Source organism: Acomys russatus, chromosome 19 (genome assembly GCF_903995435.1).
Source record: "Acomys russatus chromosome 19, mAcoRus1.1, whole genome shotgun sequence".
Taxonomy (NCBI): Eukaryota; Metazoa; Chordata; class Mammalia; order Rodentia; family Muridae; genus Acomys; species Acomys russatus.
Window position 1 is genome coordinate 8,677,621 of NC_067155.1, and position 26,365 is coordinate 8,703,985.

A 26,365-nucleotide genomic window follows, 5' to 3' on the forward strand; every position below is an offset into this window, starting at 1 on the left:
TGTGCCTATGAATTTCTTTGGCAGATAAACGGTATTTCTTCCCTACCAGTAAAATCGATGAATTATTAAAAGTTTGTTAATGTGCTATTGATTAAACCATTTCATTGCCAAGGAATTTAAGTAAAGGAAATACGCACAGGTGTGTGAAAAACTAATTACGGGGGTATTTACGGCGCGTCCTTTCTTATAACTAAGAATGTACTCTGCAGAACAGAATTGAATTCCAGAAAATCCACACAATTGTATTTTTTTTGGAGGGGGTGGCCTCTAAAACTTTGGGTCGTATATTTTTTATTAGACAAGTAAAATGAAATATTTTTATTTTAAAGGTATTAAAAAAAAAAAAAAACTGTGCGAGGCCGTGGTCCATGGATTTTAAAAGCAGTTTTACCTTAAGCGCACAGCAAACCTTAAACCTTGGATTCAATTTTGTATTTATACCACGGAGTTATCCGTGGTTGCTTGCTAGGTAATGATGTGGTGGGGTTTATGGCTAAGGTATGTAGTTTTAATTTCCCCGGACCTCAAATAAGCATAAACTATGAATGAAAACACTGCCCCTCCTATGCAAGCATACTCAGCTAAGGCGAAAGCTACACTCTGCTTAGGTTTTTTAATCTGACTATTCATTCTACTCGCTGGGAGGGAGAACTGTTAAACAGTGTCCATGCTTAGGACCCCACAGAGATTGGTTTTGGAGCCCTTAGGGAATTCTCATATCTTCTTAAAGTAGTTTTTTTTGGGGGGGGAGTGGGGGTAGGAGGTGTTAACAAATTCAAAGGACTGGATCCCTTCTATCTGCCAACCCAGTTTACCCCCGGGGTCTGGGAAGAACTCAAGCAGAGATAGGATTCGCCCCCACCCACCCTTCATTTCCCGGCTCGCTATCTCTTCAAACGGCAGTCACTGAATCTCTCTTCACCAACTCCACAGCCTCACTATAATCTGCCTGTGGCACTCAAACACCTGAAAAGGAGCAGTTAACAACACCCCTTTTGTCTCTCGTTTTTTGGGATAACACTGCAGGATGCTCTATAGCCCGTGGCCTCCTCCCTTATCACAGCCCGCTTGGCTTTCCTTTACTCAATCTCCAAACACTGCATGCTCTCACCCCAAGAGAGACCGTGGCCACCACCCTTACACAACCTCTCCTCAGGTGGTCACCTATTTCCCAACCCAGTCACAAGGTTTAAACGCCTTAGTCCGCACACCAGTGAATCCTGGATTTCATTCCTGTGCCACAGAACTCTTCCCCATACAGTCCCAAATCTCGTTTACTCAACAATCCACGTGAAAGCCAGATGCTCCCTTCACGGATTTAACAGGCAACTCAAAAGCACTTAAAACAGCATGTTACAAGGCTGGGGCGGGTTGTAGTTCATGGGGTACCTGGTGCTTGCCAGCATGCATGAGACACTGGGATCAAATACCAGTTTTTCCCCACGTCTAAAAACAGCATTGGTTGTTGTAGAAAAAAAAAAATCTCACAATCTTTTTTTTTTTTACATCTCAGGATATTCCCCCAAAACACACTCCAAATTTGTCCCACAGATTCCCACTCACTTTTCCTACTAAGTGTTTTCTATTCCCAACTCTTTCTTCTGACGCTCTCCACACTGCACCAAACTGATTTTTTTTTTTTTTTTAACACACACAGAGGGATCTTTCGAGGCAAACTGAAATGTATGTTTCGAGTTTCAGTTACCTTCTGACCACAGACTAATCACTGTCAACAAAGTGCAAAGAGCTGGGCTACCTCTGAGTCTTGAGGCAGCATCTGATAGTGGTACTATAAAATCCAACAAGCTTTTCCTTAGGAAAAGATGCCATTATGCCTGAGAAAAACTCTGCTTAAGAAAGTAAATGGAGACTCTAATATTCTAATAAATATTAGGGTTTAGGGCTTTTTTAAAATGTCTGTATTGTGTTTCTAGTGGTAGGGATGTCACACACATACACACTTTATGTTTCTCTCCCAGGGTGTCTTCCTGAACTTTCTGGTCTGTTCTAATGGCTCGTTTGTCTGCCTCTGTGCATTAACACACCATATTCATTAATACCACTTTATGATGCCTTTGACTTCTAAAGGGGCCACTCCTCTCTCTGGTTTTCTGACTGCTCCCCAAAATTCCTCACCTTGTTGCTTCCAAATGAATTTTCAAATGGGTTTGTCAAGTTTGATGAAATATCCTCCTGAGATTTGCATTCGTGTTTTATTAAGGCTGAAGAGTAATTTAGATAAGGCAGCAAATGCCACGATATCAAATGCCTTCATCTCTGACCACAGCCTGTGCCGCTGTTTAGTCATACCCTACAGATATGAACTAGATAGTGGAATAGATTTTTTTTTCCCCCTATAAAGGTCCTATTTGCCTTTAGGAGGTGTTTTTCCTATTCATTGTGGTCAGTCATTTCTACTTGGTTATTTTTTTTAGAAAGTGATTCCAGATTATAAAAGCTGTCAAGATAATACAAAATTTCCTATTGCAATTTTCCCTGGATGAGACTATCTTAACAGAACCTTGGCACAGGACACTATCAAAAAGAAGTCAATACTAACACAAAATTGAGTCTATAGACTGTGTTTGGATTTTACTCATCTTTCCATTAATGTCTATATCACAATCAGGACCCCCCAAACACCACACACACGCCACAGGAACCCCAATACCACACACACATACACACAAACAGAACCCCTAGCACTACCACCACCAAATACAAACACACACACACACACACACACACACACACACACACGATCCCCAATACGACACACAAACAGGACCCCTAGCACCACCACCACCAAATACAAACACACACACACCCCAATACTACACACAAACAGAGACCCCCAATACCACACACACACACACACATGACCCCCAATACCACACACAAACAGAATCTCCAACACCACACACACACACACAAACCCCCAATACCACACACAAACAGAACCCTCAACACCATACACACACACACACACACACACACACACACACACACACACACACACACACCACACCACACACAGAACCTCTAACACCACCACCAAATACAAATACATACAACACAGGACCCCAAACACCACACACACACATTCAGGCCCTCAGTATTTCTTAGCATTCCTTATTTTCCATAAACTTGGCCATTTTAGTGTGCACAAAGGGAAATAATGTATAGGGTATTTCTCAGTTTGGGCTTATATGATGTTTTTCTCATGACCTGACCTGGGTTATACATTTTTTGAAAGCAATATTGATCATTGCTGTCTGTGTGTTGGTGTGTGAGCCAGTGAACTGGCTGGCATGTTTTTGTTACCTGATATATTTCTATAGACGTCCTTGGAATTTAAAAAATATTAACATCTTCACTAATCTTTTTTGTTTGTTTTAAACTTTTATTAACAATCGTTATCTCTGTGGTGAGATGAAATAAGTCTGATACTAAACCTGAGAGAAAGGACAGTCTTATCTTTGCAATCGAGACAAATGCCCACTGTGGACATTTTGGCAGAGTCTCTTTATTGAAGGTTATAAAAAATCCTAGCATAAAAAAAAATTTGCCACTCATGAGTTTAATTTTATGGCTTTTCTGCATTTGTTAAGATTTGATGATTTCCTATCTACTAAGAATATGAATCATAGGCGTTTCTGAGGTTAAAATGTGTTTACATTCCTAAACCCTACTTATCCGTGCTTACAAAGGTCTGGTTTATACACATGTGCAGATGGATATCATATTTGCATCTCAGTTCACACTTTAATAATAATAATAATGATGATGATGATAACAATAACAATAATAACATCATCATCATTATTATTATTATTATTATTATTATTATTATTATTATTATTATATTGTCCTTGTCTGGGTTTGGTATCAAAGTTATACAAGCCATATAAAACACTCTAGATTATAGTTTATCATCTTTTTTTTTTCCAATGGGAATTATGTTTTTTATTGATAGGGTTCTTGTTTTGTTGTTGTTGTTTGTTTTTTCCAGCTTTGCCAAAGACTTCACGTCTTTGTTTTTTGCAAAAGTGGCTTTTGATTTTTGCCGACCACATTCTTTCTTCTTTGTCATTTAATTTTCTCTTGGTTTCTCTCCTAGTCATTTGAGCTCCTTTTCCTAGCTTCTTGAGTTGCATATTTATCTCATTTATTTTTTTTTATTTTCTCTTAATTTTTAACATATGCATCGAAGGCTATAAATTCTCCTCCAAGTGCCACTTGAGCCAGACCCCACATACCTCCTCGGGGTTCAGATCTGCACTTTGTTTCCATTAGTGGCGTAAAGGAATGCGTTTACGATTTTGAATTCTACGTAAAAGAGAACTGTCTTTTGAATGTAAATTCTGAAAATCCACTGCACTGCAGTCAAATAGAACTAGTCTGTGCAATTTGCCATTTTTTTTTTTTTTTTAAGGCATTCTTTATCTTAGGGTAAGATTGGTCCATTTTGAATTGCTCAAGGCGTTACACAAGACACAGTGTTCTCTAATTGCTAGGCATTAATTCCCACCCATATTCATAAGACCAAGCTTCCTAATTGTGTTTATATTTCCACCGGTCTAATTTTTTTTTTTTTTTGTCTGCTTTATCCATTCACTTTAAATAGCTCCAGTTAATGCAAACTAATAAGCCTATGCTTTGAGCCATTGCTCCTTGTCCTCTTTGCTGTTAAGTATTTCTAAGTCACGTTGGCTCGGTGTGAACAAGTCCAGAGTCCCTCTGCTAAGTGACACAACGGAGCGGATCTGTTGACACTTGTAATTACTGGCATATTTATTTAATGTGCCTTTTCTTCCGCATTTTCTCCTTTCCAGTTTTCTGTTAGGTTGGCTGGGTATTCCTTACTGTCCTTTATTTCTTCTGCTCATTGGTTCTATTCCTCCATTCAATTGCTGCTAATTCTTTAAATTCTTAATTTATACAAAAAGCATTTTGAAAAAAAAAAATACTAAACACATTAAAGCAAAGGTTCTGGCACACCTTAACAACACACTGACCTTTTCACTTCTACCACAATTGTCTCTTATACCTACTCTGTTTGTTTGTTCAGTTGGGTTTGCCTTTCTGTCTGTTTTGAGACAGGGTCTCACTGTAGCCCTGAAACTCACTCCGTAGACAAAGCTGGCCTTGAACTAACAGATGTCCATCTGCTCCCCTTCTGCCTCCAGAACACTGGGATTAAAAGCATGCACCGCAGCACCCAGCTAGCTATACCCTTAACCTCCAACCCACCCCCAAATCCATTTTATAGTGGAAAAGATTGATTATGTGGACTGATGTATTACCAAGTCATTCATTCTCAAGTCAATTCTCCTTCCAGGTTCATTTTATCCCCTTCAATGCAACACCTTTAAAAGATATTTTTTGAGTGACAGCAGAGCCAGGTAAGGGGTTCCAAGACACTGCTTACATGTTTTCTCTTTGTCCTGGCAATTTCATTCTTTTGTCATTTAACACTGCCGATGAGACACATTCCCGACAGACATACCGCCTCTCTCTGAGGGTGCTTGTTTCCCTCCACAGCCTTTACTATAAGGAATATGATTCAAATATCAGTAATTAGCCAATGGGTGTGGCCTTTCTTCTATTCCGCAGAATTCTTAGCCAGAATGTCCTTTGCTGCCACTTCATTTTTGTTTCCCTCCACCAGTCAGAGGACTATAATAGTTTCATCTTTTGTTTATGAACGGACTTTGTTGCTTTTTCCAATTCTGCTTTGTGGATTTTTTTTTTTTAAGGCGCATGGGTGTTTTGCCTCCCTGTATGTGTTTGCATCAGGTACATGCAGCATCGGAGGAATCCAGAAATGGATGTTATGCTCCCCCTGGGACTAGAATAGTGGGTGGTTGTGAGTCTCCATGTAGGCGCTGGGATCCGAACCTCTGCCCTTTCCAAGAGCAACAAGTATCATTAACCTCTGGGCCATCTCTCTAGCCCTTACTTTTGAGATTCTTGAAAAAAAAAAAATACAGTTTTCAAAAAAAGTTCATCTCTGAGAGAGATACTTAAAACATTCCAGCTAGAAACTTAAAAAAAAAAAAAAAAAAAAAAGAGTATCCGTTGCCATTAGATATCCTTATCATTAACATATCTTAAATATTATTGTAAAATTATCTCTATTGTTCCAAAGTTATACTAAAAGACTTTAGCTCAGAGCATGAACTCTGTTTCTGTTTGGGCTGGAGCGACGGCTCAGTCTGCCAGAGGACCCGGGTTCAATCCTCAGCACTCACATGGCAGCTCACAAGTGTCTGTAAGGGGATCTAACACCCTCAAACAGACATACAGGCGGGCGAAATACCAGCGCACATAAAATTAAAACAAATACATAGTGTTTTTTTTTTTTTAAGGTAGTTCTGTTTGGACTAGGGAGATGGTTCAGCCCTTGCCCTGCAAGAGGGAAGAAAAGACCTGAATTCCATGCCCTACACCAACCAACACAGTAGAAAGCTGACCATAGGACGCATTTGTAATCCTAGTGCTGGGGAGGGAGAGACAGAGCAATCCCGGTGACTTGCTGGCCAGCAAGTGAGCTTCAAGTTCAGTGAAGAGACCTTGTCCCAAAATATGAAATAGAGAGTGGATGAGGAGGGCAAGGGACAATGACCCAACACACATGTACACACGAACGTGTACACATGCAAACACACACACACACACACACACACACACACGAGCATTGTGTTCGTTGCTTATAACAGTTGTTGCTTCCACGAGCGCAGTGGCATTTTCCCTAGGCTATATGACCTCTGATACAATAACAGGCCGAAGGCTCAAGCGGATGAAAATCCAGCTGTTCCCTATCAAGTCTGACCCTGAAGAGATTTGCAGAGATGTAAAACGATGCTACCAGGTAATTTTTTGTTTCAAAAAGTCTTGTTTCACTAAAAGTGTTACCTTAACTTGTGATGGGTTTGCTGTTATTATTTTGAATTAGCAAATGTACATTTAAAACTGTTCGATGTCTTTGTCTGTTAAGGTAGGTAAGAGTTGACAGGTAACAAGCGCATATGTTTATGCTGTGCAATGATAATGTGCTTCAACATATACTTATGAACTTCCGTATTGTTTTCTATAATGACTATATTTATTTACATTTCTCTAACAAGACTTTTCTTCTCTCCACATCCATGCCCATACATTGGTTCTCTAACAGCCATTCTAGAAGGTATGCGGTACCGTCTCATCGTGCTTTCAGTTTGCCTCCTCCCTGTGATAATTAAGGCTGAGCATGCTTTCACGTACCTGATGGTGTCTTCTGATAAATGTCTGTTGGAGTCCTTTGTCACTGTCATTTAAAAATTCCTTGGGCTGGGGAGAAGAATGGAATAGTACTCAGCTGTGAAAAAAAAAAAAAAAAAGAAGAAGAAATCACAGTGGATAGACTTGGAAAATATAAAATGAGTGACCCGAACTCGGGGAAAAACAAAACAAAACACCTTGGTCTCCATATGTAGATCCCAGCCTATTATATGTGTGTGTGTGTGTGTGTGTGTGTGTGTGTGTGTGTGTGTGTGTGTGTAAGTACATAAAAACATAAGCAACGGTGACAATGTAAAACCCACATAAAGTCCCCGGGGCCTCATCACAACTTTTGTCACTGTACAGAAGTTCGCTGGGATGAATGGAGTTTTGGAACTTGGCTCATGTTTGAGTGTCTTCTTGAAGGAAGCTGTGCGATGGCTTTGTCAGACAGTTCATTAGAAGAAAGTGGTTTTCTTTTATTTTTTTTTAATTGTTTTTGTGGTTGCTATTAAGTCACTTACCTATGTAGGATATGAATGCCTTAGTGGGTAGATGGCTTTCCTGTAGTTGTTCTTATTTCATATGTGGTCTTTGTACAGCGCATTTCTTCTATTGTGTGGAAGGTTCAAATGGGTTTGCTGCAATCCTATTTATTTGTGAGTTAGGTATCAAACATTTTTTTAAATGACCAAAAGACAAGTAGTCTTATTTGGAATTTAAGGTCTTAGTCCATTTTTAATTAATTTTTGCCTGTAGTATAACAATTGTAAAACATTTATTTTCACTTAGGATTTCAATTACTGCATTGAGTCTATAAGACCACATTGAGTAATGCTGATGTTCACGTGAGAATTTTCAAGTCTATGAACATGAGAAAACGTCCATTTGTTCTCAATATTCTCCAATTTCCTTCATTAGTCTCTCTGAGTGTTCGTTGCATAGATCTTCCACCTGCTTTAATTTATTCCTAAGTGCTCTTGAAAGATGTTTTGTAAATGGCAGGGTGGGTCTTCTTTGGTTGTTGTTGCTGGTGTGTGTGTGTGTGTGTGTCTAGGTGTGTCTATGTGTGTGTGTGTCTGTGTGTGATGTGTCTGTGTGAGTGTGTATGTCTCTGTGTGTGTGCATGTGGATGTGTTTGTGGGTGAGTAGATGTGTGTGTGTGTGTATGTGCGCGCGTGCGCGCACATGCCTGCCCACCTCATAGTGCATAGAGGTCAGAGGATAATTTGGGAGTTAACTCTCTTCTCTCACCATGTGGGTCCAGAATATTGAACTAAGGTTGTAGTCAGGCGTGGCAGCACCTGGCCCACTGAACCATCCTGTTGGCTCTGTTTTCTTGATTTTGTATCACAGAAACTCCATTGTTGTTGTAAAAGAAATGTAAAAAAAGAAAAGAAAAAGAAAAAAGAAAAGAAAAGAAAAGAAAAAGTCAACTTTTTTCTATGTTGATTTTGTGCCCTCCAACCTTTATTGAACCAATCTATTAATTCTGTCAGGTTATTCTTATGTTAACTTTAAGGTTTTATACATATATATATACATATATATATATGTATATGTATATATATATACATATATATAAAAGATCTTGTCAACTACAGACAGATCATCTTACTTTTTTATTTTCTAATGCCTTTAATTTTCCTGATGTAATTGTTTTGGGTAGGAATTTCAGGACCACATTGACAAGAAGTGCGTTTTTGTCTTGCCAGGCGTCGTGGCACATACCTATAATCCCAGCATAAGGGAAGCAGAGACAGGAGGAACTCTGTGAGTTTTGCAGCCAGCCAGATTTACATTGGGAGCTCCAGGACAGCCAAAACTACACAGAAAGTCCCTGTCTCAAAATAAGTAAATAAATAAATAAATAAATAAATAAATAAAGTGTTTATGTTTTGATGCTTAGACGGAAACTTTCAATATTTTCTTTTATCCTTATTATGTTACTGTGAGTTGGGCCCAAAACGGCCTTTGTTATGCTGAGGTCCCCTCCTTCCATGCTAAATCACTGGGCTTTTATGCTGAAAGGGTGCTGAACAGGGCTAAATCCTCCTCCATCGACAGAGCTTTGGGTTGGTCCTCTTCTACTGAAGTGCTTGACTTGTGGTTGTTGAGCCATCCATCCCTCCTGATAGTACACCACTCCTTCCCCATTGAACAAGAAACCTTATCTTTTAATGAGCTAAATTTGATTTACCGGTGTTTTGTAGAAGAGTTTTATACCTGTGTTCATCAGGAATCGTGGCCTGCATGTTCTTGCAGTGTCCTGGACTAGCCTTGGTGTTAAGAGCAATGCTGCTCTTGGGAAATGGGCATTAAAAAAAAAAAAAAAAAACTTCCCTTCTCTGCAGAATCTTTGAATGTAGTGTGTTAATGTTGCATCTTAGAATAGCTGGAGAGATTTACAACTCAGATCTTCTTGTCCTGGGCTTTGCTCTTGGGGCCAGGAGGCTGAATGATAGATTCAATCTCCTTAGTAATTATTTATTTAGTTAGATATTCTAGTTCTTTTTTTTTCTTAAGATTCACTTTTATCATTTTTAATTTGTGTGTGTGTGCACACACACGTACCCGAGTGCATGAGAGAGCTTGCACAGCATGTGTGACCATGAGTGTCAGATCCAAGAAGGCTAGGAAAAAGTGAAGGATCCCTACACTGGATTTCCAGGTAGCTGTTAGCTGCCCCACATGGTTGCCTGGGGCCTGGGGCAAGCAGCAAGTACTTTTAACCACCGAGCCATCTCTCCAGCTCCAACATTTTAACTTCTAAATAAAACTACAGATGCCCCTCAACTTATAATGGCACTATGTACGAGTGACCCTCTTTACTGTAAAAGTGAAAATATCTCAAGTTCAAAAATAATGTGTATATATATATATATGGGCTGAGAGATATCTCAGCAGTTAGGAGCCCTTGTTCTTGCAGATGACCTGTGTTCAATTCCCAGCACCCACATGGTAGCTTACAACCATCCCCCTCTAGTTCCAAGGGATCTATCTCTTTTTCTTTTGGTTTTTTGAAACAGGGTTTCTCCGTGTAGCCTCGGCTGTCCTGGACTCACTATGTAGACCAGGCTGGCCTCGAACTCACAGCGATCCGCCTGCCTCTGCCTCCCAAGCGCTGGGATTAAAGGCGTGCGCCACCACGCCCGGCTTTCCAAGGGTTCTAATGACCTCTTCTGGACTCCTTGGGTACCAGATATACACACGGCACGCATTCATGCAGGCAAAACACTCATAGACATTAAATAAATTAAAATTTAAAATGCCACCTACCAAACATAGCTTAACAATATAGAACACCGTGAGGTGCCTCTTTTTAGATGGTGGTGTAGCTTACTTGGCAGCGTAGTGGTCTAACCTGCACAAAGCCCTGGGTCTGACCTCTGTCACTCCACAGAGCTACATGTGGCACTATACACCCATAGTCACAGCAACTGGGAGGTAGAGGCAGAAGGTTCAGGAACTCACGGTCATCCTTAGGTACAGAGTGAGTTTGAGTCCCGCTTGGGCTACTCAAGATCCTGGCCGAAAGGGAAAAAAAAAATTTTTTTAAAGAAGATATCTGTTGTTTAGCCTCATGACCATGTGGCTCATTGAGAGTGATGGCTTCCTGCCCAGATTCCCTAGAGAGCATCATAATACATATTGCTCCCTTGAGGGAAAAAAAATAAAAATTCAAAATACAATTTCCAATGAATGCAAACTGCACTCCCTCAATCCTAGAGTCAGGGAAAAAAAAAAAGTGTTAGTTCAAGCTATTGTAGGCAGAGTCCACACAAGCAAAAGTAAATTCAGCTGCCCTTTGATTACTATTTGGGCACCTACTGCCAATAAGGGCAGATGCAGGTCATGTGCATGGCTCCTCGCAAATGAAATTAAAGTGGTCCTCGAGCGAATTCATTGCTTTAGTTAGGTATGTCTTCAGAGTTTCTGTCTCTAGCTTGGAAAACACACCCAGTATGTAAGCTGACAAATAAACTTATAAAGATGATGCTAACTGCTGAGGAGGAAGAGGAGGAGGAGACTCAAACAAGGGAGGCTCAGAAAAGGCTTCTCCGAGAAAGAGAAGCTACAACTAAATTTTAAGAAGAGCCAGGTGTAGGAACATCCCAGGATGGCTAAAAGTGTGCTGTATAAATAAATGCTAAAAATGCTAGAAAAACAAATAAAAGAAAGAAGGAAAGAAAAGAAAGCGGGCAGGGGGAAACAAAACACTAGAAGGTCTGAAGGACCATGTGAGGCACAAAAAGGGATGGATGCAACTGCACGGGCGTGAAAGGATGAACAACTAACTTATCAAGAACTAACTTATCAAGAGCGAGGGCCAGTATAGTGGCTTTATGTTTAATTCCAACTAGAAAGCACTAGGAGGTTGGCTCAGTGGCTCAAATATCTGCGACTTAAGCATGAAAGCCAGAGTGTGGCTCCCCAGAACGAACAGTGAGTATGTGAGTATGGCAGCTCAGTGAGTATGGCAGCATGCCTATAAAATCCAGCCTGGGAAAGCAGAGACAGAGGTCTTCAAAGCAAGCGTGCTAGCAAGACTAGCCTTATCAGAGAAACCTGGGTTTGCTTGAGAGGCCCAGGCTTAACGAGGAACATGGAAGAGTGATGGGATGTGTGGGGTGACTGTAGATATCAGTCTTGGGCCTCCACTGGGGGGAAAAAATGTAAAGAAAAAAAGAGAGCAAAAGGCTATGAAAAAAAAAAAAGTAATCCTAAAATCCTAAATGCTGCAAGGGGTATCTGAATACTTCTGTAACATGATTCTGGCTGTTGTGTAGAGAGCTAAGAGGGCAGAAATAGGGAGGAGTGGGGGCAGGGAGAGCCTGTCACGAGCCAGTTGCCTAGATAGAGAGCAACAGAGCTCCGAGACCAGAGACAGCAGAGCCAGGGAGAAAGAAACAATTTCAAGACTTTCTTTGAAGACCATGTAAATAAATCTTGCTAATGATTTGTATATGTGTGGCAAAAAGAAAAAAAAAAAAAGGATCAGACATTTGCCCTCTGATCGTGTTTGAGGAGATTGGGTTGACAGAAGTTTTGTTTGGTGGATATCTGAGATGCAAGGCACAAGGAAGGCATGAGAGTAAGAGGCCTCTGGGATATGTAACAGCTGAGTTGCTTATTTTAAAGTAAGTGGAGACATTAAGTGGGGACTCCGGAGGTCTCCGCCAGAGCTCTGGAAATCCTCAGGACTAGCTGGCTCATTGCTTGAATAGTCAGTTTACAATAAACACTAATTTACAAAATAAATAAACAAGTTCTTGAGTGTGCACATTCGGTTGATACATAACTTCATATGCAGATCCGCACCACACTCCTCAGTGACGAAAACCTAACCAATGTTCCTTAAAGGAACATTTAAATTCAGGGTTTTTTTTTTTCACCTCTTTAAGGCGTTACACACTCTAAAGCTAAAATAGTCATGTTAAAGGCAACTGACTTCTTCACACTGCTGCTAGATCCAAATATTAAAAGAACAATTGCCAAGGGGGCGCCCAGCAAGATGGCTACCCAAGCAAAGGCACTTGCAGCCAAGCCTGGCGACCTCTGTTCCATCCCCAGACCCATGTGGTGGAGAGAGAGAACTGACTCCTGCAAGCTGTCCTGTGGTCTTCACATGTGTGCACACATGCACACTCAAACGCATGCACATGTGCACACATAGAAGTATTATGGGATATCAGCTAAAGAACTGTTACTAGAATGGAATCAGACCCCTTCAGGGCCCTTTCAGCCATTTGTCAGGTAGAGACCTCAGAGAGCCACAACTTCCGGTATGCCACGGAAATCCCTACTAGGTGCGACTAGCACTCGGACACGACTCACATCTTGAAAACTGACATAATTTATATCCACACTCACATGTCAAAGCTCGAGGATGGGATCAGAACTAGGAATATGTCTCCCACAACCACAATTTTAGATACCTGAAGCAAAAGAGAAAACAGATCCCTATGTGGCTTTACCAAAGGACAAAGCTAAAGCCAACAGGGGAAGACAACAAGGAGAGGAAGGTTCAACATGGAGCTGTCAAGCTGATTCAGCGGGACTTTCATCCCCACGACCTACATGGTAAAAGGAGAGAACCAACTCCAACACGTGGTCCTCTGGCCACTATGCAGGTGCCCCTCCCACAGTAAAGAAGTACAGGCAAACCCTTTAAGTAAACATGAAGGAGAAAGCCTAAATAGAGATTTGAAATTTTTGATTGAGAGTCTCTGCCTCAGTTGATGAAAGGAACTGTAATCGAGGAAGACACCCAATGTCACTCTTGGACCTCCACATGCTTGAGCACACAGACACACACACACACACACCAAGAATGTATACATATATGCTTCGACATCACACATACCAACACACACACACACCCCAAGAATGTATACATACATGCTTTGACATCACACATACCAACACACACACACACACACACGCATGCACACACACCAAGCACCCTATGGAATCCACGAAATAAAAATTAATATTTATCGAGAACTTCTTAGGTGTTAGATATACATCAAGAAACGTGTATTTTGCTGTTAACCCTCACAGTATTTCTGAGTCAGATATCCCCACTAATATATTTTTTCTTTTCTAAAATTGAGTGTGTGTGTGTGTGTGTGTGTGTGTGTGTGTGTGTGTGTGTGTGTGTATCACATGTGTTCAGTAGTGTGCAGAGGCCAGAAGCCTGCAGAAGCCAGGTCCCCTAGAGCTGGAGTTACAGGTGACTGTAAGCTGTCCAACATGGGTGCTGGTAACGAAAACACAGGTCCTCTGCAAGAGCAGCAAGTGTTCTTAATGTCAGAGCTATCTCTCCAGAACCTTCATTTATATTTTTAATATAAGTAAATAGGAGCTCACTCAAAGTTGCATAACTAGTGACTCCACAGGTCGGACTCCTCAACCACGATGCTTAATTCTACACCACTGGGCTGGAATAGCAAAGAGAAGCACATGGTTTTTAGGGGGGTGGATATTGAAATCTCGATTGGCAGTTCCCTTCAAGTACCCAAGAGCTATTAGCCTAAGTCTACACAAACTGTTCAGTGTCTTTAAGGCGATAGAAGATACCCTGCATTTGCTGCTTTTATTGTCACCGGGATAAAACACCGTGACAAAAATCAACTTATCTTGGCTCGCAGTTTTAGGGTACACTCCATCATGGCATGGAAGATGGAGCTGGCAGGAGCCCAGTTCATCATGAGGAGTGGCTGGAACCAGAGGCAGCTGGTCACACTGTATCTGGGCTCAAGAAGCAGAGGGGTGAGAGGTTAGGTGAGATGGCTCAGCAGTTCAGAGCACTGGCTGCCCCTGGCAGAGGCCTAAGGTGCAATGCTCAGCACCACAACAGTTCCAGGGGATCCCACACTCTCTTCCGGCCCCCATGGGCACCAGGCATGCATGCAGTGCACAGACATACATGTAGGAAAAAAAATAGAAAAACGTTTTAAAAACTTAAAAATCAAATTAAACAAAGTCCCAATACACGCCACGGTGTGAGGCTGGAAAACAAAGCAAAAGAAGCCAGTCACAAAACACCATCTATCAGATGATTTCACTACACGAAATGTCAGGAATAGGAGAATTTATAAAGTAAATTTAATGGTGGCCTAAGGCTGGGAGAAGGGAGAGAGTAGAGGGTCAGAGTATCTTAAGATTGATGATAGTAATAGCTGAGTGACTCTTGGTGTATACTTGGTGCTACAAAATCGGACACTTGCAATGGGTGAGTCTTAGGTATGTGACTCCTGGCTTAATAAAGCTAATATTAAAAATGCATGCATGAGTACAGTCATCTACCCAGCAGCCTTATTGAAAGGGAAACCAGTATGCTTATTTGAAAGACAAGAAGCTTATAACTCATAGAGGATATTCTCTACTCAAGTTCAGAACCTAATAGGTTGAGAAAGATTGGATTCAAATCTGATTCGGTCTCCACTGCTTAGTATGTTCTAAAACAATCCAACACGCCATGCCACACGCCACATGCCAAAGGGGAGAGAGGGTGGGATCCCCAAGGCTGGACGTACGGGCAGTATGAGCTGCTGAATGCTGGCAGTCAAAGTCTGGTCCTCCGTAAAAACAGCGAAGAACACTCAGGGACAGCTGAGCCACCTTTCTGGCCCCACAGGTAGGCATTTCAGACCTACGGTGAGAGGAGAGCATCGCTCATTTAAGAAGGGAGGTGAATGGCTTTGTGATCTTAAGTGGGTTCCTGAGCAAAGGCCCTGGAGGATAATGAAAATAATAGCTATCACTTATTAAAATTTTACAGTGTGTGAGGCCCCCCTCCCCTGCACCGGCCTTCTTATGCACATTATATTTAATTGCTGTGATGACTCTATGAGACAAGTCCATCTTTCCAGCCAGCTTTTATAGAAGAGAGGAGAGCCTTGAAAGGTTCGTCTTCTATTCCCTTTGTTTCCCCCCCCCCCCCCCCCGTGCCCCCTTTCCAGGTTACAAGTTAGTGTGGATGGCAGGCAGGCCTCGGAATCAAACCCAAGTCTGCCAGATGCCTGAACTCTACAATAACCACTGGGTACATTTCTAGGCTATTAAATTCAAAAGTCGTAATGAAATGTATCACATTCTGCAAAGGTGGAGAGATACTAAGGACTTGGCTATGTCAAAGGAGTGCTTTCATCAAAACACGCTCCAAGCCCTTGTCAGTTTATAGACAGCTTTCTTCGCCCTCCCAAAGAATAATTCTCATGCATTATACATTTTAAGAGCAGCAAAAGAGGAGAGAGAAGGGGGTGGAAGGGAGAGGGAGGGGAAGGAGGAGGGGGGAGAGAGGAAAGGAGAGAGGGAGAGGGGGAGAGAGGAGAGAGAGAGGAGAGAGAGAAGAGAGAGAGAGAGAGAGAGAGATAGACAGACAGAGAGAGATCTTAGCAACCCAGCACAGGCATTTGAAACCCCAGTGTGCCTTATTTGGAAGTGATAAAGCTAATAAGGACAAACTGATCAGTGGCAGCGAAGCATCTAAGCACTTTACAGCTGATAGCTTATCAAACCCTCATGACCCATCCTGTCTGCAGGAGGTACTACTAGCAAATCCTATTTGACAGACGGGGACAGGTACAGAGAGGTTGGGGTGCTGGGTCCACAGGGCTCAGTGGTTAAGTAACTGACTACTAGTAAAGGCCAGATTGTAGGGCTGGAGAGAGATGGCTCAGTGGTTAAAAGCACTGGCTGTTCTTTCAGAAGGCCCGGGTTCAATTCCCAGCACCCACATGGCAGCTCAAGACCACCTGTTAGCTTCAGTTTCCAGGAATCTAATGCCCTCTCCTGCGTTTTGCAGTCACCTATAGTCACCTGGGTGCATGTGTACACACACACACCACATGCACATGCGCACACACACACACACACACACATTTTTCTTTGAAATTCTATAAAAGAAGGCACTGTATGTGCCACAGAGTCAGAAATGTTGTCATTTTGTTTTTTAAAGAAAGACTTGGCTGACCCCATTCTTAAGATTAAATTTTAAAACACACACACACACACTGAAAGGGAAAAAAAGGCACAACTCGAAAGGGTGACTTTAGTAGAAGCAGCAACCTCCCTTCCAACTTTCAAGGAACAGATAATTCATCCGTCCTACAGCGGGTGCCAAGGCCTAGAAACCAGTGGAGTTCTTCCCAGTTCATTTTAATTAACTGGTTCACAGAGGTTTACAATCCCCAAGTGATTTTAATTGGAAGGAACTCAGCGTAATGAAAATAACAACAGCTGACAGTTGCGTAATGGTCTCTCCGCTGCCAGGTGCTGTGCTCACTCCGAGAGCTCCGGCCCATCCCTTGACAGCCAGGGAAGGTAGCAGGCCATTGTTACCCACCCCTGGGGCTGAAGCCTGGGCCTCAGAATGTTAAGAAAAATGGCCAACGCCCCATCCGCTAGGAAGAAGTTGAGACATCTCACCCCTGTATCTACCTCTGCAGGCGATGCCTGCTCTTAATGCTATAGTGTTTGATTGTAATTAAATAAATCTGCATATATCAAGTGAATGCCTCATTCCCGGAGTTGAGCGGCCATTACTGAAGAAGAAGAAGAAAGTACCAAAATTATCAAAATAATCTTGGGGGAGGGAGGAATACATTTCCACCAAGTGCAAGTGAGAAAATAAGTTTGTGTTACAGAATTGATCTGGACAGTTAACAAGCCTTCCCCCACCCCACCCCCCCCCCCTCGACAGGCCCCGTTTTTAACAAAATTTAATACCACCATTTTTTTTTTTTTAACCTTCTCAAACACAGGATCCCAGCTAGGGGTGTAGATCTGTTGGTCAAAATGATTGTCTAGCATGTATGAAGCCCTGGGTTCGGTCCTCACTGCTACATACAACCAGCCATACAAACATGCCTGGGGTCTCAGCACAGCAAACATGGAGAAGGTTAAAGGTCGCGCTTGTCTACATAGAAAGTTGGGGGGCCACCCTGGCCTGGAGACCCTAACTCTAGATAGCCAGATAGATAGGGTAGATGAAAAAGCTCAGTGGGCAATAGTACTTGCTGCCAAGCCTAATGACCTGAGTTTGATCCCAGGGTCTCCACACAGTAGAAGAAGAAAGCAACTCCTGAAAAGTTTTCCTCTGGCCTCTGTTCCCAACACCGTGGCAGGCACGCGCACACACACAACAAATAAGTAAAGATGCAATACTTTTTAAAGGATTCCTTTCGAAGACTAGAGATAATGAACTCATAAACAAAAACCATCACCCAGCTAGAATCATATCCACACAAACACTTGCTCCACCCCAAACTTTATAGATCTTGGTGGACTTCTATGCAGTTAAAAATAGCCATTTTGAAGCCATGAAGCCTTGGTTAGGATTTTGCCCTCTGCTTTTGTTTGTTTGTTTTTGAGACAGGGTCTCCCTATGTAGTCCTGGCCAGCCTCGAACTCACAGAGAGCTGATGGTTTTCAGCCACATGGCTGAATCTACGCAAAACAATTCTCTTCGGTCCCTCATTTAATCCAGAAACTAGTGTTCCCTGAAAACCAAGACACAAGAGTCACATGTCTAGCAAGGGAGAGGGGCCTGAATCCAAAGACGAGCCAGGTAGGGAACAGAGTCTACACCCTTAACAAATCTTCCCATGAGTAACTTAGAAAACAGCAAGCATGCTCAATGGAGGGTAAAGAGAAATTGGCCACAGAAACCACACTTGAGGGCCAGGGTGGAGTGGGGTGGGGTGGGGTGGGCTGGGAGTGGGGGTGGCCAGACCTCTTGTTTTCCAATCATCACACTCAGTACTCCTTGTAGCTCACCTGAACTTCCAGTGGTGCAGTTGTGGATTTCGAAAACCCGCGTTAAGAGGGAGTGGTACCAAACTCCTGATCAGCCTGCAGCTTTGCTAAACAGTCAAGGGCTGGTTAGTTAGAGGAACTGACGACAAGTTGTGAAGATTTCTTTCTTTCTTTCTTTCTTTCTTTCTTTCTTTCTTTCTTTCTTTCTTTCTTTCTTTTTTTTTTAATGAAATGGTGGGAATGGGAAACCGAGGCAGATGGACGGGTGATTCCCTGGGGCTGGGAGTCACAACCCATACCAAACAGGCTGGTGGGGAGGAGACTATCCCCCCCCTCCCGCCCCCTGTGAGGGGTGGGTAGAGGTGTTCTGAAAGTGAATGCTGGTGATGGTCCGCAGCTGATCCGGAAACAGATTGACAGCCAGGAAGTACCACTTCATCAATATCTTTAAAACCATACCACCGGGTTGTAATGCAAGGTGTGTAGTCTTGACTTCCGTGAGCGAATCCAATCTCAATAAAGCTATTTAAAGGTCAGGTACCTTGGCAAAGAATCCTTAGACCCCTTGCTAAGCCTCTTACAGGTTTTCCCCTCCTCCGGGCCAATGCTAATTAGGCACACCAAGTTCTGCGGTAGAGGAAAGGTACGTGGGTAGGGGGGAGGGTAGGAGAAGGCCCCCGGGGTCTTTCACTGTTCATTTTTGGGTTTTTTTTCCCCAGATCTTTTAACACTTAGGGAACCTGGCCTGCGCAGTCATCAAGTGAGTCCTTGCCTCCCAATGGGCTGCTGAGGGCAGCCACCCGAGACATCTTCCTGTTTGGGCAACTGGGAGCTGAAGTTACTCAGTGACTGTGCTCCCGGCCCAGACAACTCTGCGCTTGCATCCAGCCCCCACCTTTCCCATCTATTTCCAAGCTAGGCGTCTGGTTTTTGCGCATGCCCATTGCTAGAGGCGCCTCACCAATTCCTCTGTAAGAGGATGGGCAGGGGAACGGTGGCATTTTGTTTTATTTTATTTTATTTTATTTTATTTTATTTTATTTTACACTATGACCTACAACCCTTTCAAAGCAAGTTTCCGGTTCAGAATTACCTTAATCATATTTTCAACAGATTTCATTACGTTGTAAGGAAAAAAGCCATATGCATACGTGTGTGAATTGTATGTGTATGTGTGGGTCGTATATCATATTTCATGTATCATCACGTATCATAGCTAGCCTTAAACTAGCTATGAGAGGCAAGATGATGTCGAGCCTCTGATCGTCCTGCCTTCCCATCCTGAGTCCTGAGGATGCAACGCAGGATTTCTCTCATGCTAGAAAAGCACTCTGTCGACTGAACTGTGTTCCTCACCCACTCAATAACTATTTCCCCCGTGATTAAACCCTGAAAGAGTACAGTGTCTAAAGCAGCTGTTCTTAACCTGGGGGGCGGGGGGGTCAAGACCCCTTTGGCACATGTGTCTCCAAAGATGTTTTGTATTGTGATTCATAACAGTAGCAAAATTGCAGTTATGAAGTAGTAATGAAAATAATTTTTGTGGCTGGGGGGTGGTGGGGGAGTGGGGCGGTTCACCACGACATGAGGAGCTGTTAAAAGTCTGAGGGACTAGGAAGGCTCAGATCCACTGATCTGTCCTTAGGTGGGTGGCTAGTAGGGGAAGTGACAGAGCCAGCGTTGCCTTTGCTGCCAAAGCAGCGTGGTGTGAGAACTAGGCTAGTGCTTCCAGATTTTGCGAATCAAAAAAAAGAAACACAGACGAGCCGAGCTAAAACTTGAATTTCAGATAAACAATTAAAAAAAAAAAATAAACCCACAAGAATTTCCATCTTGGATATACTTGCTGCTCTGTATTTTGTCTGGCACGCTAAAGCAACTGTTAAGTCTAAGAGGGAAGACGATTTTTATCCTTTTAGAAAAGGAAGCGGAGGAGCGAAGAAAACTGTGTTGTAAAGGAATTTTATAAATAAGTACCTCCAGGCAATGACACAGTTACAAAGGAGATCAGGGGGCTGCGCCCAACAAACTGCAATTGATAAGCTTTAGCTGCGTGATACTTATATTTAAATTGTGTGGGGGGGGGGAGGGGGCACAGGCAGAGACCGTCTGTCTGATCAGTCTGGAGTTGCACATAGTTTTGAACTGCCCAACATGGGTGCTTGGAATCCGAGCTGGGTCTTCTGCAAGAGTAGTAAGCGCTCTTAACCACTGAGCCATCCCTCCAGCCCTTAGTTATGTGACCTTAATTGAGTGCTCCCAGACAGTAGCATGGTTAATTTCTGGTCTCGTATCGTCATTAAACATTTGGTGTTTATTAAGTTTATTGAGACCCAACAGTGTGCTGGTCAGATCCTTTCCTTCCCCTTCCCCCCTCAACACACACACACACACACACACACACACACACTCCCAGCTCTTCTCAAGAGAGCTGGAAATTTTCAATCCCTGCCCATTCCTCAGCTTTCCTTCCCCGACTCCAGCTGCAGTTTCCATGGTAACACAGGGAAACCGACTCTGTGGCTAACAACACCAGAACAATTGGAGTCAACTTCAGTCCGGTGGGGGAGCAGGGGGGGTATAGGGAGGACTCCCCAAGCCGAAAGCCCTGCCTAACTCACTGTGACTTTATGCGAGCATTTTGTTTATCTCTCCAAAACTGCAGGAAGTTGGTGACTCTTTGCAGACCCCATAGTCACAGATCCTCATCTCAAAAGCTTCTGCCAACCACAGTGGCGTTGGCCTCACTCATGCTTACTGTTTACCAACCCAGTTAGTCCATCATTCTATGCCTGGGGATTGGGGTGTGGGGCTTTGTGTGGTAGGCAGTGCTGGGTCCACAGGATGCAACTGTTAGTAAAACAGATGTGGCATCTAGTCTTCTTATTTCTTATGGTACAAAGGGAGCTATTATATACGGAATGAGTACTAAGGTCTGGGGTGGGGTGGGGGTGTAGGAACAAGTTAAAAATAAAGCCGAACACTGTGTTGCATGGATGTGAGCCTGTTGGGATTGGGGTGAGACCAATATCAAATGAATAATAAAAACACTCCCATACACTGAGCAATGTTTGCAATGTCAGACATGGTTTTAGGCAAGGAGATCGTACCAATGAACAAAATATAGTTACCATCTGTTCCCATAGTACTGTCAATAGAAGAGGGAGAGGGAGAGGGAGAGAGAGAGGGAGGGAGAGAGAGTGAGCGAGAGAGAGAGAGAGAGTGAGAGAGAATACATAAATGACCTGGGAGCTAAAGTAAGATTTTAAACTTCAAATTGGCTTCAATAAAAAAAAAAAAAAGTTTATTGGCTGAGGTAAATGAAAACTCCAGACATATAGTTGGTGTCACTAATGGTCAGAAATATAATCTTGGCCCAACAAGATGGCTATGTAGGTTAAAAAAAAAAAAAAAAAAAAAAAAAGCCATGGCGATGCAAGCCTGGTGACCAGAATTCAATCTCAGAAGGCATTAAAACAAAAATTGGGTGTAGTGATGCACACCTACAATCCTAGCCCTCCTTTTGGCAAGATGTCAGCAGAGAGAAGAGCATCTTCTGGAAGCTTGCTGGGTGTCTAACGTTAGGTACGCAGCACACAGCACAGTAGAAAAGCTAAAAGAGAATATGCTTCAAAAACAAGAGGGAAGGAGAGAATAACTGTCGGGAGTTATTCTCTGGTCTCTACAGGGACACCGGGCACATGCTGTCTGTCACATGCACATCTCTGTCTCTGTCTCTCTGTCTCTCTGTATCTCTCTGTCTGTGTCTGTCTCTCTGTCTCTGTCTCTCTTTGTCTGTCTGTCACACACACACACACAGAGTACTTCTTTCTTCTGCACCATATGATAAAGGCCGTCCTTTCCCATTAAGAAACCGGTGAAAATGTGACCAAGGCCTGGTCACTCCATTCTTAAGCCATGCCCAATATGACTGGATCAGGGACACTATCTCAAAAACAAACAACTGGCCCACGTCCCATACAAAAAGAGCCGGTGAACCCATTTTTGACACACCCTCCCCCGCCGCCCTCCCGCCACAGGTTTGCCAGTCCCTTGCCTCATCCACATTGCAGATAAAGTGATTAACACAATGCTTTTGTTATGACTTGTTCTTGCCTTTCTGGACTTCACCATCCCGTTCCCAAAGTATATATTCTTTCCTAGATAGAGGGATGAACCTGAACAAGTGGTTAGATAAATATTGTAGTCACAGCGTTATAAATTCACGGCATGAGTCAAAGTCTCATTCCGTGTTGTGTTAGTCTCTGCTTTATGGATGCGTGTCAGCTAGGTCACCAGTCTGGGCAATTTGTGTTCTTAAGAATTTGTCATTTCAACAGGACTAGAGGAGGACATTGTGAAAGAGTAAACTGAGCAGGGTCATGTCTATGTCTAAGAATTTTAGACAAATTCTTCTGGTTTTCGTAAGGCTTTATTTTTTTACTTATTTATACCTGTTACCAGGGATTGAACCTAGGGCCTCATACATGCTGGTCAAGTGCTTTGCCTCCAAGCTAGCTCGCCCAGTGGTCCTTGTAAGGTTTTATGAATTGAAACTCATCCTCCCAATTAGATGTTCAAAGCCTTGGTGTTGAGGTCATTAAAACTCTGTGCTGGATTTGTTTTCTATGTTGGATCCTGGCAGATCAGAGTCTCCCACGTGGCCTCTGTCTCTGTCTCTCTCTCTCTCTCTGTCTCTCTCTCTCTTTCTGTGTGTCTGTCTGTCTGTCTGTCTGTGGGTCTGTCTGTCTCTGTCTCTCTCTTTCTCTCTGTCTTTGTCTCTGTCTCTCTCTTTACTCCCTTTGGTTTCTCCAAATAGAGTTTCTTGGTGTAGCCCTGGCTGTCCTGGAACTCACTCAGTAGACCAGGCTGGCCTTAAATTCAGAGATCTGCCTGCCTCTGCCTCTGCCTCTGCCTCTGCCTCCTGAGTGCTAGGGTTAAAGGCATGTGTCAGCCGCAACCTTCCCACATGGTTTCTAAAGTCACCTCGAATCTTTGATCACACTCCCTTCTGAGCTCCCCAGTCTTATTTCCACTTGCTCCTGGGGGCTCCACATGGATGAATCTCATATCTTAACCTCCGGTAAAAAAAAAAAAAAAAAAAAAAAGAGAAAAGAAAAGAAACAGATCTCATTGCTCCTCTTCTTAAACAAACAACCAAGCCAGCGTCAGCAAGGTAGCCCAGTGGGTAGTGGCACCTGTGATCCTCTTACCTCAGCTTCCCCAGAAACTGGGATGCCAGGCTTGTGTCACAGACTTACTTTAGTATTTCTGATGCCCCTCTCCCTCCCCCACCCCCATCTTGTATGCCTGTCAACCAGAAGTTGACATCAGGAGTCTTCTTTCCTCGCTCTCCATCTTATGTTTTGAGACAGGGTCTCTCCCTGACTATGATCTCACACATTCAGACTGGCCAGCCAGTGAGCCTCAGGGGTCTTCTGGTCTCTGCCTCCAGTACTGGGATCCAGAACAGCCTTCTCACCATAGCTGCCTTTCTTATGTGGATGCTGTGAGTTTGACCTCAGGTCCCTCATGTTAGAGCAGCAAGCCCTTTCACATCTGAGTCACCTCCTGCCCAGCCCTTCCCCTGACTTTTGAACCATTTTCAGTCTCCCTTGTGGAGTCCCATGACTTTCTGTCAACTCTACTTTCAGAACTTAATGTCTTTCCTACTGGAGAGGTGACATTCTTTACCTCCTTCGAGAACTGAACTGGCCATCAGACTGTGATTCTGCTCCTGGTGGGGGGGGGGGGGTGTTACTTAATATCCACACATTCTTAACCACAGTTCATCTTAAGGACCCCTGGGGACAGAAACATGCATGTCGTCCCTGCCACACCTGGCTTGTTCCATCCGTCACCAGCCTCTCTTGTGATGTCTCCTAAAATAATTCTTTCCTCATACCCCACTTCACTGTTCCCAACGCGGTGAAGGCCACCACACCCCTCCGCTTGGATTCCTGCCATGGGTCCTATCCTCTGGCATTTGTACCCTTAATCGGTTCCCTGTGACCTTTCTGAAATGAAAATCCATGTTAGATCCTGCAGACAGCTCTTTGAAGTGCTTTAGCTGGAAGCCCAGTGTGCTACATCGTATCAGGAGAGACTACAAGGCCTTTTAAGCACGGGAGGACGTTTGAGTTAAAAGTGCTGCTACCTGAATTGCATCTGGGAGCAACATCCTTATCACCTTATGAAACACTAATAGCCACTAAACCCAAGCAACCAACCAACAAAAAACACTGTGTATTTGTGTATGTGTTTGTGAATTTGTTTTGATACAGATACAAGGTTATATATATATATATATATTGAATATTTGAAAAAATAACTTGATTTTATTTCTTAAAACAACAACAACAATAATAACAACAATAACAATTATAGCTGGGTGCCCCGGCACATGCCTGTAATCCCAGCACTCAGGAGACAGAGGAAGGCAGATTTCTGTGAGTTCGAGGCCAGCCTGGTGTACAAATCAAGTCCAGGACAGCCAAGGTTACACAGAGAAACCCTGTCTCAGACAAAAAAAAGTAGTTACAATGTTACTTACCGTGTGTGTGGTATGAGGAAAGCATGCGTGCCAGGGCCTGTGCATGGAGGTCAGAGGCTAATGTACAGGAGTTGGTTTTCTTCTTCTGCCGTGTGGGTTCTGGGCATTGAACTCTGGTCGTCAGGCTTGGTAGCAAGCTCTTTTGCTCCCTGAGCCATCTCATCACCCTGGTGAAAATATGTATTCTATTGCTTTATCTTTAAACTTGGAGTATAGTTTGGAATCTAGTTCAACCCGTAAGAATTCGGGCCATTTTCTGTTCTGCTCGCTGTGTGAGAGATGCAGACTTTTTTTTTTTTTTTTTTTTTTTTTTTTTTTTTTTTTTGCATTGCAACGTGATGAGAGATTATCGGCTTCCCAAAGTGGACAAAGGATTTGGTGAAAACCAGGAACCTAGGGCTTGATCTGCGAGAGCAGTGGCAGGGGTAACTCTTGCTGAGTGGGGACAGTGCATCTCTGGGACACTTAGGAGGACACGGTGGGTGGGTGGGCAGCTCTTCTTAGCAGAGCTATCTTCCCTTCCCCTCCAGACATCCCTGCTTGGTAGGTGACAAGGGAGACATGGCTCAACCCCCAGCCGGACATTTAGCTCAGGAATGAAGGGAACAACACGCTGAGGTGAGGCTGTTGAGGCCTCTCCTCAGGGATCACACACCTCAGCCTCAAGGTTTTTCTTAATTTTTAAATTTTATTAATTTATTTATATCTATTCTTTGACTTTTTTTTTTTTTTTTTTTTTTTTTTTTTTTTTTTTTTTAAGACAAGGTTTCTCTGTGTATCCCTGGCTGTCCTGGACTCACTTTGTAGACCAGGCTGGCCCCGAACTTGCAGCGATCTGCGTGCCTCTGCTTCCCGAGTGCTGAGATTAAAGGCGTGTGCCACCACGCCCGACCTCTTTGACCATTTTATAATGCATACAACATATCTTGATCATATCCATCTTCCACTCTGGCTCGCACTCTTCCTAGACATCCTGTCTCCAGCCCCCCCCAAAAAATCTGCTTCCCGCCTTCATGTCCTTTAAAAAAAAAATAGTACACTGAGTTCATGTATTGCCACCCATGTTTTAATGGATTTGGGGCAGGCACTGGAGCATGCGTAACCTCTCAATGTTTATACCCTTCCAGAGAATTAACTGTCCCTTCCCCAGCAGTCACCAGGTGCAGTCGCTTCTCAGCGAGGGGTGGGGCCCTGGGAATCCCCTCTCCTATCTGTGTTGGAGTCAGGTCTTGTACTGGAAACCCCAGCTGCTGTGAGTTCGGAAAGTAAAACAGCCACGCCATG

General features: G+C 43.2%; 1 protein-coding gene across 1 annotated transcript in view; it reads left to right on the forward strand.

Annotated features, from left to right (window-relative positions):
* Window positions 1-26,365, forward strand: part of LOC127203049 (ubiquitin carboxyl-terminal hydrolase 29-like) — a 230,338-nt gene that overhangs the window by 917 nt on the left and 203,056 nt on the right. The window lies entirely within an intron of this gene.